The 16398-nt window shown below is 45.9% G+C and overlaps 1 protein-coding gene across 5 annotated transcripts in view; it reads left to right on the top strand.

The window, feature by feature from the left end:
- The window catches only part of KIRREL3 (kirre like nephrin family adhesion molecule 3), a 779733-nt gene that overhangs the window by 207187 nt on the left and 556148 nt on the right, over positions 1 to 16398 (top strand). The gene's annotated exons all lie outside the window — the stretch shown is intronic.

Raw genomic sequence — 16398 nt, 5'->3', positions numbered from 1 at the left:
GACTTGGAAGCCCTGAGCTGCCTGTACGACCTTCTGAAGCTGGTTTTCTCCCTCAGTAAAATAGGGAGGGTGCCCCTTCCCTGCATCACAGGGGTGTTGGGGTGAGGAATTCACGAATGGTTGTAAGATGTTCAGATACTAGAACAGTGCAGGGGAGAGGGCAGAATATTTATGTGGACAGATCAGTAAGAAGGCAAGTCCCTGGACTGTTTCTGACTGAACTGGCTGTTGGATGAGAAATATAGTCTGGAACCTCAAGGCTTTGACTCAGTGATCATTTATTTCTGTTCCTCTGATAATGCCCTGCAGACAGATGCTAGACAGCGACTCGCAAGTCCATCCTTTTAGCACCTCTGAGTGTGGATGGCCTCTGTGTAGCAGGGCTGGTATTTACGTTTCACAATCTGAAAGATACATATTGGGGATTCCCAAGGGATCAGCGAAAGCCAGCCTGGGGTGGTGCAGCACTAATGCAAAACCAGCCCAGCGACGCGTCTGTCTAAATGGTATAATAAATGGCAACGTCTCGGCTAATGTGATTTATTATTGGCAGCATGAATAGAAAAATAATAAAACAATATAATGGTTCTGCAAGAAAAATGAGGTGGCTTTTTTATTGTTATGCATACTTTTGAGCAGGAACGAGGCTGGCTTTTCCAGCAGAATTGTTGATGCCACAGTCTCTCAACTTTCTGCATGTTGAGAAATGTATTCCCCTCTCCCCCAAGTTCATCTGCATAGGGACTTAGGCTTCCCCAATTTCATTAGTCTTAATGGGACTTACATGTTGCCTAGAAGGGTATGAGGGGGCTGGATTGTTACCTGCACGTGCACAGCTCAGCATAGTTGGCAATCTCTGCTAATGGGAGATCCAGCATAGAGGGCAATGCAGGTAGATGAAGGCTGAATAGCACTATGGTGTCCGGCAGAGCAGGTGGTACTGCAGGGCAGGATTGAGGGTCACCAGGGAGATCTGAGAGGGGTGGGGTCAGGGCTGGAACAACAGGGGATGCCATAGGGTAGTACTGAGGGTCACTGTCAGGACTTAGGGGACTGTCATATCACACAGCTTGTATAGCACACTTTGTATCTGTAAATCTCAAAGCATTTTACCCAAGGGGTCAGGGTTGTTGTCCACATTTTGTAGTTTGGGAAACTGAGGCACAGGGCAGTGATGTGAATTGCCCATGGTCATGCAGCTGGCCTGTGGTAGAGCTTGGACGGGGGCCCCAGTCCAGTGTTCTATCTGCTGGGCCATGCTGCCTTTTAGAAGAATGATGCCTCTCCACTCCACACACCTGATTCTGCTTTCAGAACAATTCACACCATGGACTTCAGTGGCCTCCCCCCCCCCCCCCCCCCCCCCGACTTGCACTGAAGTAAGTGCCAGCACAATCTGGACCTGCACATGGCTCGTATGCTGCCCCCTCTTGCTTTTTTCATGTGTCTCATATTTTAAGTGCTCCGTTTCCTACGAAGAACATGACTGCATTTGACAGCGCCGCTCCTGGGCATTGTCCATATTCCCCGTGCCTTGCTCTGTCCCTGCTGAGTGAAGACAGGCTGGATTTTCTGGTTCCAGGGCAGCCATTTCTTGTAAATCTCTGGTTTGCATTTTAATACTTCTGAGGACAGTGGTGCTCAGCCTTTTATTTCGTGGACCACTTAATGATCTTTCCAAATGTTGTTTGTAATCACTAGCTCCTTTTCTCTGCTATTTATTTGGAACCTGGACCCCTTAACTCCAGTCATCTGAAGAAGTGGGCTGTGCCCACGAAAGCTCCTGATACCATCCACGGCTGTGTCTAGACTGCATCCCTTTTTCGTAAAAGGGATGGATGCAGTCTAGACACAGCCCATATGTATTGTTAGTCTCTAAGGTGCTGCTAGACTATTCGTTATTTTTTTAAGTTTTTCCACTGACAGACTCACTCGGCTCTGCCTATGAAACTGTTGTTTCATTAGCTAGCATCCATAAAGCGCTCTGGATAAAAGTGCTAGATATAAAACCCCTTAATAATAAACAACAGCCCTGCACATCATCATCGCCCCCACCTGCCCGTCTCACCTACTGACTGTCTACCTACCTCCTATTTCCCCCACCTCACCCCACTGCCCCCTCCCAAGTCTACTACCTTACCCTACATGTGAGGGTCCAGACATCTACTTAGTGGAATAATACCTGTGAGCCACTAATTAGGTGGGAAGCCCTTCATTCTCCCATGTGCAGTAGCTCCCCCCACCCCGTAATCTCTGAAGCCATGTCCTCAAGGGCCTGAGAGGGCAGGACAGTGGCATGAAGGGACAGAGCTTCGGTAATGGGAACAGACAGACCAGCCCACCAGGAGTCCTGGGCCAGATAGAACAACTGCTCCAGATGGGGATGGCCCACAGGCTGGGAATTTACAGGCACAATATGCAGAAAACAATGATATTGTAATTGTAGTTAAATACATCCCATCAATAAAGCATTCTGCTAGTTTCACAAATGGGGACACAGAGACCTTAAGTGTCTTCCCATTGCTGCTTTGTGGGCAAACATTCTGTCAAGCCCATGCATTGCATTTAAATACAGCAACTTACAGCACTTCACCACTGCATGGCATAATAGCAGGCATAATGCCCATTCCCTGCCACTAGTGTAAAATGGGCTTCCAAATAGTCAGATTTTCTTTTCTGGCAAGCATCAGATCTAAGTGGGTAATAAAACACACCTTGAAAACATTCTCTATGCTATTATTAGCCACTTTCACATTGTGATTGCAAAAAAAAATAAAAAAATAAAGAGGCCCAATATAAAGCAGTTCTATATTGTCAATCCATCCCATGCAGTCACTAGCAAGGAGAGGGTTTTCAATAAAGCACACTCCATTGTTTGTTGATTGGTTCCATTAATCAGGCATTCATTCCCTCAGCTGCATATTTCCATGAGCTTGTGCTGCTGCTGGTCTTTGAAACTCCACTTCCCTCCCCTGTCTCCCTTTGTATTAAACTCTGGAACTTTGAAAAATGCAACACAGGCAAAGTTTCATCTGGAACGAGAGGAGACAGTTATGCAAAGGTACCAGCTTCCCTTTTATAGAGAACAAAAGCACCCAGGAAGAGCAGCTGGTATTTACTCATCTCTCATCAGCAAATTTGACCTAATTGTGTTCTCTCTAGTCTCTGTTTCAAACACCTGGCTGTAGCATCGCCAGCAACGCTAGCCCATTTCTGGCAGATAATTTGACTGGGGGTGGGGGCCAGAAACATAATCAGATTGAAAACCAGGAGACGCAGATGGGCAGACAGGTCTTGTAATAGTGTGAGCTGGCGGGAGACTGTTACGGCCTTTGTTTGGATGGGATCAGGCCAGCCCTATGATTTTATAGTGAAATACAGGATTGTATCACTGTCTTGTGAAAAAAGACCAACAAAACTATGAACCCTAGTAAACCTATTACAGCTAACAGACATTGGCAATTAACTATCTTTGAGGATCTCCACTGGGGCTACTCGTTTAGTGGCAGCTCTTAGGAAACCCCACAATTAGTGGGGGATGCACTGGCTAGTGCCTGTGTATACACTGGAAGATGTAATGTGCTGGTATACCACATGCAATCATATCAACAGCTAGCAGGTGGTCCCAGTGGCTGAAACAGCCTGTGACTTATATCTAGTCAGACAGGTAGGCTCAGTTTTTAAATGGAATTGCACCACTGCTAACAACAAGCCAGTAGTGTACCCCATGAGTATGTAAATAAACAGAGCTAGTGTGAAATTGTCCCATCTGTTGACTGGTGAGGATGTTGCCCTTTGCTGAATGAAATATCGTATCGGTTCAAGTGTTTGTGACAGTGCTGCCATCTAGTGGCCGGAGGACAAAAGACCATATCAGGCCTGATCGATCTGGTACCTCAGGGAGAATGGGTACATTTTGCAAAGCACCTCAGTGGCTTAGGGGCCTGGGACTTGGGCTTCTAAGTCACTTAGATACTTTTTCCTTTGCTCAAGAGGCAAAGCCCTAGATTTTATAAGCAATCAAGGGCCGCACTCTTCCATGATATTAATGAAGGAGATATGGGGTCTAGGACGGAGGTTGGGTAAAGAAGGGAGCTTGGAGTGAGGGATTGGGGTGCAGAGGCATAGCAAGGGTGTTATGCGCCATGGGGCAAAGGAAAAATTTGTGCCCCCCGCGCTGTGCGGCGGGGCCCTGAACCTGGGAAGGGGGAGCTTGTACCGTGTCTTTTCCCACCCCCTCCAGTTTGGGGCTGGGCAGGGAAGAGGTTCCAGTTGCCAGTGGTGGGTGGAGGAGGAGCAGGCGAGCTGAGGGATGAAAGGGGAGCAGAAGGGGACTAAATTGGCGCCCCCCACCCCAGCGTGGCGCCCAGGGGCAACTGCCCCTCACTACACCTCTGTTGGGGTGTTGGGAGGGGTGTGATCTGGAAGGGAGTGTTGTTGAAGGAGGGGGTTGTGACCAGGGGCAGGAGTCTGGTACACAGAATGCCCGCACCAACAGCAGGGAGAAGGGAGATTTTAATCATGACCATTGGGTTAAAATCCTAGAGCTATGAAAAGGGACGGTCATGAACAGGGGAAGTGCTGACCAGCACCCAGTGACTAAGGGCTTAACTCAGGTACCTAGCATAGGTGTCAGGAGAGCCAGTCCAGATAGAGGGTTGAAATTTGAATTGAATATAGATTCCCTGCTTGTTTTCTTTGTGTGGGAGAGTTTAACCAGGAGTTCAGACACAGAGGCTGTGTCTACATTGGCACCCTTTTCTGGAAAAGGGATGCTAATGAGACAAGTCAGAATCAGGAATAAGGGATCTTCCGGAAAAGTCTTTATTTTCTGAAAGATCCCGTCTAGACTGATGCTTTTCTCCGGCAAAGCCCCGAGCCGGAAAAAAGCAGCAGCCATGTTCATGCAAATGCCGCGGGGGATATTTAAATCCCCCGCGGCATTTGCAATTCCGACTTGTCTCATTAGCATCACTTTTCCGGAAAAGGGTGCCAATGTAGACACAGCCAGAATGATTTAAACCCAGGCAGGACTGCCATGCCTCTCCCCCATCACAGAATTCAGGACAAGGGAGCGGACTGAACAAAGAGAAGATGAGAAGTGAGTACCAGGGAAATGTGAGTCCAGTCACGTTCAGGGTAATTTTTCTTTATTTCGTGGTCACACCGCTCTGTGTGACTCTATGCCTCCCCTCCCCATTTACTACCATCTAAGCATTGTGCCAGTTTTTTTTCTCAGTTTTTAATTTGTTTTCCTCAGTTGCTCTGTAACATCTAGCAACCAAGTATGCTTTACCACGTTTTATCTTTTGTTTTGTAATAAGAATCACTTCCTTTAAGGTGATGATTTGATTCTTGTATCCTGGAAAGTCTGTATCTGCAGGCCTCTGAAGAGGGGTCAGCAATCGGAGACTGCAGCTTGTTTTTCTCTTTTCTTTTTTCAAGCTCTTTCGGGACAAAAGAGCTTGGGGTACCCCTAGGGGTGGTTTCAAGTGATCACCCCTGGTTTTTTAGGAATCAAAAAGCACTTGATGGTGGCAGCAAATTCCCCAAAATCTGTGTATTAGGATTCGGAGGGCGGGGGGGAGGGGAGTTTTTGTAACCAGTGCCTGTAGAGGCAAGATTTTGAAGCTCTCTCGCCGACCCCCACCTTCTGCATTCGGCGTGTCAGAGTCTTGAGAGGGACCTCGGATGGTTGCTGCTCAGACACAGTAGATAGGACTTCTAGTTTTAAAGGGCTCCTGGTTTGATACGAGCAGGGCACCCCATGTATATTTAGCCCTGAATATATCTCCCATTGACTTCTCTGGGCTTTTGCTCCTTTTGTAATATTGTATTAGTACCTGTCCTGTTTAGGTCCTGGGTAAAGTAAATTAGTGGGTAAAGTAAATTGATCTTACAGATTGCTTGTGATTGGTATTTTCCAATACAGATATGAAGAGCCATCCAAAGCATGTTCTCCCCTCTGCTATTCTTTCCTTACAGGCAAGCAACTTGCTACCTGGAAGCTATCATATTTCACTAGCTAAGTAGGGTCATGCAAGATCAACACTCAGCTGGGAGATCAGTGAAAACCCAAGGCGCAGGAGAATTGCGCTGGTGTTTCAGCAGAAAGTGCCTTTAATTCACAATACCTGCAGGTAGCGGTGGCATGTAAAACAGTGGCCTAGCTGCTTGTGATTATGCAAAGGTCCCATTGCACAAGTTTAGAGGCAGCAGCCATAGTGTTCTGGCTATAAGTGCAACATGTTTCCCTGAATTTCACTTGCCTTTTCATATATATGGCTGTGCTATTTTTTTGTTCCAGCCCTGAATTCTTGTGCATTGTTACTATGCGCTGTTAAAGAGCTGCTGTGCTCTACCCCAGAGGCCAATGCATTGCAGATGGTGTGAAATGATTCCTGTAGATAGTTACAGTGCACTTAAGGACACTTGTGGATGAAAGCAAGTGCCTGAAAACCTTCTTTCCTATTCTCAAATCTATATATATATAGAGAGAGAGAGAGAGAATCACCCACTTCAGTGAAAACTTGCCATCTTATATCATGACAAAATCTGCTACAAAGAGAACTCAGTTGCAAAAAATATATACCTGGCCCCGTTTTTTATTTAATCTGCGCAAACAAGGACTGCGTCTCTGTGCCCTCCCTCTCTCTAGACATACTGGAGATGGAACTTTCCATTTGCACACTTCTCCCAGCAGAGAGAAGATGTGTTGAACAATTTGTGGGTAAGATTTTCAAAGCTGCCTGGTGGGATTTAGACACTGTTGTATGCCCAACCACACATGTTCATACATAGGAGTCACCCTGACCTCCCCCCAGATCGCAAAAGCGGCTTAAAAATAATGAGATTTTTTAAGGTAATCCATGTGAAGTTATATGAAAGTTTTTGTGTAGAGTTGGGGTTCGGGGGATTTGAGAGAAGCATTGCTCCCTCATCATCATCAGGGGCCCCATCACAGTTGCCCTGAAGAAGCGAGAGGTGAAGTCCTACAGGAAGTCCCACCCTAAGGGGCATGAATGACAGCAGGCCATGGTTCCCTGATTGGCTGACTCTTCCCATATAAACCCATAAGGCAGTTTGGGAAGTTGACTCTGAGCTGTGCAGACTCCTGGTGTGCGTCTGTCTTGGATCCTGCTTTCCAGGCCATGATCCCAGACTCCTGGCTCTCCACATAGACTCAACTCCCGATTCCAGTCTTGGTTTATTGCTTCCGGCTTAAGATTGCTGTTCACCCCAGTGAAAAAAGCTGGCCTGACACTGAATTTTGCCTCACGCTCCCAGTTTGATGATAGACTCAGACTTTGCAGGCTAGGTCCCAGACTGGTCTCTGATCCTCGGCTTACTCTGTTTAAAGACCATCCTTCCAACTTTGTCTGAAGTTCTGTTTTGTCTGCTGGATAGGTGCACTCAGCTCATATTTCTTAGCTTTGCTTTGCCACAATGAGGACTAGATTAACTCTTTCCCCTCCCCGCAGTGAAACCAGAGAGTCCCTTATTCTCACCTGACTCCAGTGGCTGGGACTTTCAGAAAAACACCAACTATCACGCAAATTGCCACAAAATCATGACAGCGTGTGTCATTTTGGTTCTGATTGAAATTAACGGGAACTGTGGGAAATTAAGTCCCCTAGTTATGTTTGCACATCTCAACTTGAGTGTCTGTTCCCAATGGATGGCTTCCCATGTTGCCATGGTTGCAAGACAATTTGACATTTCCATTGTTGCTTTTTGTGTGAAAGGATCCGAGAGTGCTCTACAAATTTGACTATGTGATGGAACAAAATGGTGGTGTTGTGAATGGGTTGCCCACAGTCAAATGCTGCCACCTCTGGGGTGCAGCAGCAGTACCCGACAGCATAGGCAGATAGTGAAAAAGAGTTCAGTGGCCAACTGATACTGCAAAAAGAATGTTGGGAAGTTTAATATAATTCACCAGTTCGGAATTAGACGCAGCCTTCAGACTGTATACCTTATCTCTTTCAAATAGGATAATGGGCTATGTCTAGACTATATGGCTCCTTTGAAGGAGTCATGTAAAATAGTTTATTCGGCATAGGCAAAGAAGTGGGGATTATTTAAATACCTGCGTCATTAAAATAAAAATGGCCACCACGCTAGGCTGACAATCAGCTGATCCAGCACAGCAGGGCAGTCTGGATGCACCACGGTCAACAAGGGAAGCCTTTGTCGACCGCTCCGATATGCCTCGTGAAACAAGGTTTACTGGAGCGGCTGACAAAGGCTTCCCTTGTCGACCGTGGCACGTTTAGACTGCCCTGCTGTGCCGGATCAGCTGATTGTCGGCACAGCACGGCGGCATTTTTATTTTAATGAAGCGGGGATTATTTAAATCCCCACTTCCTTGCCTGTGCCAAATAAACTATTTTACATGGCTCCATCGACGGAGTCACGTAGTCTAGACATAGCCTTAGAGTGGAGAATAAAGACCAAGAGGTCTTGGGTAAGCCAAGTGATTTGCATTTCATCTGAAACCTGCTGTATCTGGCAGTACAGTTTAGGGATGTAAAATCCTGTTTAATTGGTTAACCAGTTAAACATCATGTTTAACCAGCTCACCACTTAAAGAAGGGGTGGGATAGGGTGCTGCATCCCTGGCCCACCATATCAAGGCTGGAGTGCCCTTTCTGGGTCCTTTCTGGGCCAGGCAGGCACGATGCTGTTCCAGCCTCCACCAGTTAACTGAGTCATTCCGTGCAGGTTTGCTGTTCTAACCCTGATCAGCCTAGCATCCAAGCTCTGCGACGGCTGAAGCTTGAGGTCTGCCTGTTAACACCCAGAAGCCCAGTCTCAATGTGTGCACCTTTTAAAATCTGCTTTTTTTTTTAAAAAGGCATCTTTTTTGCAGGTAACAAATTGGTCACAGGTGGCAAATTGCAGGTACCTTCATGTTCATCGCTGTTAGTAGAAATTTAAGATGTTCGGTTGTGCAGAGCTGTCTGTAATGAACCCGCTAAGCAGTTACCTGGAAGGAACATGATGCACAATGTTTTTAATTATCACTGAGCATGTTTCTTAAAGGCATCTTTAATTGCAGCTTTCAGAAAAGTACTAGGCAGGATCCCCCGTATTGATGAGTCGTACATATGGTGCTCTGTGCTAGATCCTAGCCTTAAAAGAGATGTAATGATACACTCTTCCATAGGCACCTGAAGGATCTGAAAGCTCTTTGCAGTTTGACTGTCAGGAGACAAAAAGCAGGCCAAGCACCGAGGCTGAAAATGGGAGTGAAAAGAGAACAGGTCTGGGAGGCAAGCCTGCGGGTCTCAAAGAAGGTGGTTTAGAGCTCTGTTTTGAAATGAATGGGGAGCCAGTGGGGCTGTTGGAGGATAATGGGTCAATGTGATCACATGAATATGACTAAATAGGCAACAACACTTAAGAATGTTTTTTTCTCAGTGTCCCATTCACAGGACAGCATGGCACCATTGCTGAATGCTTTTAACAGTCTGTTAAACACCTCTTATTCCCAAGCACCCATGTGTTCCACTCGCTTCAAAACATTTCCATTATCAAAAACAAAGGTGTTGGTAACAAGTCCAGCTCTCTATTCTCTACAGGCCTTCTGTGTGTGCGTGTATGTGTTAGAGATGGTTGAGTTATTCACCGCATCTAGTTTATTGGTACCGTTAGTAGAGACAGAAGAATATTTTCCGTCAATGTCGTATATCCCCATCATTCCCTCCCTCTTCCATTCGTCCTCCCTAGACCAGGGAAAATAGCTTTTCTATCAAAATAGAAATGTCCTTGGCAAATATCTATTTTTTTTAAGATTGGGGGAGGGAAGCAGTTGAAGAGAAAAAGAAAAATGAGTTGTGGCTGAAACTGAATATTGTACAGTTGCTAACAATCATTCTTTGGTTTTCAGGTTTCTGGGTTTTTAATAGAACTCCCAAAATATTTGAAGAAAAATGATGCATTAAACACTTTTTGTCTTTACTGAACGTTTTCTTGGAAACAAATAAGATTTCCTGGCTAGCTCTCAATTCCAGCTCTTTCGTCGGTTCATATATTGTCCATTGTTATTCTGATGTGTAGAAGTCCTGATGAGGTTCTAAGCACCATCAAGCTAGGTAGTTTACAAATATGATCAAAGAGACAGCCACTCTCTCAAAGAGCTTACAATCCAAAACTGCAACAAGTATTTTTGGTCTAATTCACCTTGCCTAAGGCTTTGACTCTTAGGGTACGACTAGACTGCAGGGTTTTTTGGGATACCGGAGGTATCCTGAAAAAATTCCGCCACATCCAGAGAAAGCGTTTGCTCTTCCGCTTTTTTTTTTTTGCAGAAGAGCAAATGCGCTCTTAGGAAGCCCCCGTATTCCTCGTTCCATGAGGAAAAAGGGGGCTTCCGAAAGGGGGGGGTTCTGAAATTTGGCCCAGTGTAGATGGGCCAAATTTTGGAAAAGGTTCATCTGACAAAAGTATCAGAAAAAGATAGAGTGCATTTTAGATAGATCCATGCAGTTTAGAACACTAGAACTGGAAAGAACCTCAAGAGGTCATCAAGTCCAGTCCCCTGTCCTCATGGCAGGATCAAGCACTCTTGACTCATCTTCATTCATGCTGTTGGATTGGTCACCCAAATCACATGATATTGTGCGCACAAATGTTCTTGTTCACTAGTCAGAGGATAGCCAGGCAAAAGAATAGAGCACCTTTCACTTTTAGGACATCAGTTCCAATCTGGCTTTAGACAATGGTCACTAGATGGGTCTGAGTATGGGACCCAGAGGAAAGCTGGGTGAAGTGTTTTCATCAAAATTTTTGCTGCTGAAAAAATCCAGATTTGCGGGTTGCCTGAAACATTTCACTGAGTCCTGCCAACTTTGTCAACTTGTTTCAGTAAAAAACAAAACAACAAAATATTTTGTTTGACCCAGGATTTTGTTCTTACTTTTTGATTCACCAACATGTTTTTAAAAATGTTTCCACATATAAGAAAAGGTGGTGGATTTTCTTGTTTTGTTTTCTGACGTGCCTGCAAACTAGAAAGCCCATGATTTGCACATTTCTGGGAGAGGGTTTTTCACTCAAAGGCGTTGCTTCAAGCCAGGCCACACCAGGGCTATTGGTGCACTTGTGCTGGACTGGGGAGTGGGACATGCAGCTTTTCACCTACCTCCCATTCTTTCAGCAAGCATCTCACTCCCTTCACTTTGAAAACGCAAGCCCACTGCCTCTCCCAGCCATGCAGAAATCCCTTCTATCACTCAGTCCCTCCAGCAGCCTAGTGGGAGTAATGAGCCCAGTCAGAAGGGGAATGCTTGAAAATGTCCCGCTTCCCTGAGGTTGGTATGGAGCGAGAGCTATTTGCTGCACCGCGAAATCTCATAATCTGATTTTAATGGCTAGTCGGAAAACTCTGAGTGCTTGAGTGATGTCACATGCGCTGGCTGAGAGCCTAGATGAAGTTATTTGTTTGGTTTTGGGGGGTTTTTAATGGAAATTGAGATTAACATGCACGGCTTCGCTGTTGGGGGGAAAAAAACCCTCTCAAGTGGGTTTTTCTCCTTCCCTGCCCACCTTCCATTTACATACAAGTGAGCCTGCTAATTCGGCAAAGCTGTCATCACCGCAGCAGCACCGTGTTTTAGCAGCGGGGCTGTCAGGAGCAGCTGATGTGCTGTCTGTTGTGTGATCTCCCACTGTTTGCTGCTATCCAGGGAGAACTCAGGATGGAGCAAAAGAGAGAAAGTGGAAGAAAGTGTGAAGAGAGGGAGAGTGAAAGATCCAAAGGGGAGAGGTGAGGGAAAGAGGGATGGATGGAAGGAGGAAGGACTGATCTAGTACATGATGTTAGCAGTTCTCTGCAGCTTTGGAGCAGCTGGCGTCCCTCCCGGCTCTTCTCCCGGTGTGAGGCTTAGTCCATCCTGGGGGTGGTTTGCTTGCTATCTCAAATAATAATCTATCTATCTATCTATCTATCTATCTATCTATCTATCTATCTATCTATCTATCTATCTATCTATCTATCTATCTATCTATCTATCTATCTATCTATCTATCTATCTATCTAAAGTTTTTCCTGTCGGATGACAGAATGTTCCCACCAGGTGACAGAATGACATCATCAATGTCAACAGGCTCTCTCAGCGAAGCGAAAATGACTAGAGAGATGGAGGTCGGTGAACATAGCAAGCAGAGGGTGCAGCCCGCTAGTAGGACATAAATCTCAGGTTCTGCTTTCTCCCCAACCCTGACTTTCCCTAGGTTTCCCTGCAGGACCTCTCTCTCCCATCCTTTTAATTCCCAGTCACCAGAGGATCACACCCCTCTTTGCTAGCCTGGTGGGTGTAACCAGCTATGCCTGCGACAATGAATCAGCAGTGTTTACTCAGCACCTTTAAGCTTCTGAGTCCTGCTAGCAGAGGGGGTCAGTTGAAGAGCTCCAGTTTCCCTGGGTGTAGTGATACATCCTGACATCTTGGGACAGCCCTCGAAATTGGGGAGCCCTTCTTATTCTGCATGTGTGCTGGTGTTAGGGTGAATCTGCAGACTCACAAAAGGAGTGAAGAGCCGTAGAAAGGCAAAACCCAGAGGCCTGGGCTGCACAAGGAGATGAGGCTGGTATGACTATCTCGTTCAGGGGTGTGGAAAGGCTACATCTCTGTACGATGCCGTTAAACCAACACAACCCCTGGTGTAGACAGCACAAGGTCGGCAAGAGAACTCTTCCATCAACCTACCTACTGCTTCTCAGGAGGAGGGTTACTTATGCCCATGGAAGAACCTCTCCCATTGCCACCGGTGCCTTCACTGATGTGCTACAGTTATGCTGCCACAGGTTTTTAAGTGTAAGCAAGCCCTGATTCTCCTACACCTATTTCCGCTGCCTCTGTGGGAAAGGAAAACCTTAAGGCAACATGGCTGCACTGGTTCTATGGTGTGGAAGGGGCTGGAAGGTTTGTGGAGCAATCAAGTGAGCGGGACATCTGTCACTATCTGGATTCATGGACTGACACAGTTGCCATGGGATCCCAGCTGTTAGCAAAGTCCACAGGACCTAGTTATTGCAATAGAGTGAGCATAGTAGGTTGTGCAAAACGTTTCCCTTCCCCAGCCTTGCCTACCCCCTCTGCACAGAGCCTTTGTATTGAAGGTTTGTGCTAGAGCTCAGCGTTTGGCCCTCTGAAAGCTGCACCCTTTCCGTTCAATTGGATGTTAATTCGGAAGCCTAATGATGGTAGCTGGAAATTAACATTGGTTATTTCCCTACTGATCATTTTTACAGAGACTTTGGGATGATGGGCAGAGCCTGCAATTGTTAGATGTGGTGTCAGTATAACTAAGAAAAATGTGAGCCCTGCAAAGCACAGGGAGGAGAGAAAGAAGCAAGAGGAGAAAATGAGATTAGGGTAAGACAGAGAGAAAGGCCAGCTATTAAGATATTTCTGCTGTTTTAGGAGCACGTTGTTCTAATACCAGAGATGAAATAATGTTATTGGGCAGTGCCTCGTTGTGCTAATTCTGTACAAACACAAAAAGAGCCAATCCCTGCACCAAAGAGTGTAAAAGTGTAGACACCAGCATGATACACCCATCAGCTACCTATTATTATTAATCATGTTTGTAAAGATAGTGCCTGGGGCCAGCCAGTGCCGGGACCCATTGGGCTGGGCCCTTTCCAAACAGAACAGTAAATAACCCCTGCTTTGGAGAGCTTACAGTCTAAACAGGTACAGGAAGGCAGCAGGGGGGTAGAAAAGGGCAGGCAGGTAGAAAAGGGCAAGAAGGGCAAGTATGGAGTGAAGCCGAGGTGAAGAGACTGTGAAGGAGGGGGAGCAAACAGGCCATCTGCCAGCACAGAGCAGAGAAAACCCGATCAAAACTGCAGAAAGTTCTGAATGTTCAGCGTTCCCTGCTTTGGCGGCGTATGCTCTAAATACCTAAGGGGCCTGATGAAGCAATGGATTCCGGGAAGGCGGGTGCAGAGAAAGGACTTGCCATTAGTCCAACAGTAGTTTGCTTCAAACTTCTCGCCCCTTTGCACTGATACTGTTCCCATCCTTTTAATCAAGTGACCTAGAAATTGCACAGGGGCTGGATAGTCGGGATTATATTTCTCCCCCCAGGCAAACTGAGAGGAACAGCTTTAATTGGGGAAGATGACACATACAACCCATCGCCCAAGGCCTTCTTCATGTCCCTCTTTACCCTCTTGCTGGTCTGAAGAAGCACAAGGCAATTAAAACCTGTTAGGTGGGAGTCATTTTTAACAGTGTGTCCAAAATCCACCGTGTTGTTCTGCTGCTTTCTGCTGCCTAACTCAGCATTCCTGCCCTTTTGCCTTCATTAGTGCGAGACAGTAACGGAAATTACAGTATTACCCTTCTCAAGGCAGTTGCATGGTAAGCTTTGTTAAAAAGCAGAAGTAAATAACAATGACCCAGCAATTATCTGAGCATTGTTTATACCAGTTCTAAATGCTGTAGCCACAGACCTGTTAAGCTGTAGCAATATGGAAACCTATTATAAGGAAGATTAAAAGCAACTAGCCATCATAAAACTTCTTTTTCTTTAAGCTGATGCACAAGTTTGTCTGTTCTTCCTTTCTAAAGTTCACCTTACTCTTTACACCATTGTATGTTGTACTTAATTCATAGAACTCTAGGGCTGGAAGAGACCTCAGGAGGTCATCGAATCCAACCCTCTGCCCAAAGCAGGACCAAGTATATCATCCTGGTGCCAACTTTGTCCACACTTCTATACAAGAGATTTCATCACTGGACCCAATCACATCATCCTCTACATCGGGGCTCATTTAACTGCACATCCACTAATGTGATCTATGCCATCAAATGCCAGCCATGCCCCTCGGCCATGTATGTTGGCCAAACTGGACAGTCTCTATGGGATAGAATTAATGGACACAAATGAGAGATCCCAAAAATGCAACACATAAAAACCTGTTGGAGAACACTTTAACCTGCCCGGGCACTCATTAATGGATCTCAAAGTCACCATGTTGTTTCAGGTCAATTCCACAAGCCAAATACACAGGGAAGGGTTGGAACTTAACTTAATTTACAAGTTTGATTCCTCTCATAGAGGTATGAATAAAGACATTGGTTGGCTAGTACAGCCGCTCCCCAAGTTGTGAATGGTCGAGTTACAATCATTCGCACTTACGACCAAAGCTCCCATGGAGCGGTCGTAAAGGTGGTCCCCAAGTTACGAACGCAACCCGCGTTTACAAACAGTGCGGTCGCGTGTAACTCAGTGGGGTCCGAGTTATGACCAAGTCTTTGGTCCGTAACTTGTTTGTAACTCGGAGAGAGGCTGTATACTATCTTCTACATCCTAATGACTGAACCAACTAAACAATGGGAACTTAGAGAAGGTGCAAATTGTTCTGATCAGCTTCTTGTCACTTGAACACTCTAATTCACTTTTCCCCCTTCCTTCTCCTCTTCTCCTCACCTCCCTCCTCCCCCCTGGCTCCTTCCCTTATTTATTCTTGGATCTGGACTTTTAATGTTCCATTCATCTGAAGAAGTGGGTTGTGTCCACGAAAGCTCATGATACCTTCTACATGTTTTGTTAGTCGTTGAAGTGCTGCTAGACTATTCGTTGTTTTTTAAGTTTTTTCCAGTTAATCCAGACTAACTTGGCTACCCCTCTGAAGCTTTTAAATCATCCCAGCCAGGACTTTGTCAAGCCAGGACTTAAATCCTCTAGGGATGGAGATTTCACCACCTCCTTCGGTAACCCATTCCAGTGCTTTCACCATGCTCCTAGTGAAATAGTTTTCCCTAATATACAACCTAGACCTTCCCCACTGCAACTTGAGACCGTTGCTCCTTGTTCTGTCATCTGTCGCCATTGAGAACAGCCTCTTTCCAGCCTCTTTGGAATCCCCCTTCAGGTAACTGAAGGCTGCTGTCAAATCCCCCCTCACTCTTCTCATCTCTTCTCTCGTCCTTTGTGTGTTTGTTTCCCTAATGGTAAAACAGGGATCAGGGGCTCAATTCTCTAGTGCAGTATTCCAGTTTGGCACCTAAGTAACTCAGCTGAGTACATTGAAATGGCATCACCATAAAACAGGAGTAAGACAGAGATGAATTTGGCACTGGGAGTTGAGAGGATGGATGAGTTAATGTCTGTAACGTACTGTGTAAGTGATGAGCATTATTATTAGCTTATGTGTCCCCTTCACTCATCAAGGGTGGAGATCCAGCAGCACTCAAAGATGACAGCTGGCTGGGAAGTTTTCGATTCAACTTTTTTCTGGTTGAGCAAGAGAGAGACAGTATCCTCGTGCGTAGGCCACTCACCTGCAATGTGGAAGACACAGGTTCGAGAGATGCTGCACTGAGGAATTCAGAGCAAGGAGTTGAACCTCGCTCTTCCACATCCCAAAACAGTGTTCTA

Source organism: Pelodiscus sinensis, chromosome 26 (assembly GCF_049634645.1).
Source record: "Pelodiscus sinensis isolate JC-2024 chromosome 26, ASM4963464v1, whole genome shotgun sequence".
NCBI classification, from domain to species: Eukaryota; Metazoa; Chordata; order Testudines; family Trionychidae; genus Pelodiscus; species Pelodiscus sinensis.
Note: the sequence above shows the minus strand (reverse complement) of the source record. Positions and strands in the feature narration are given on the sequence as shown.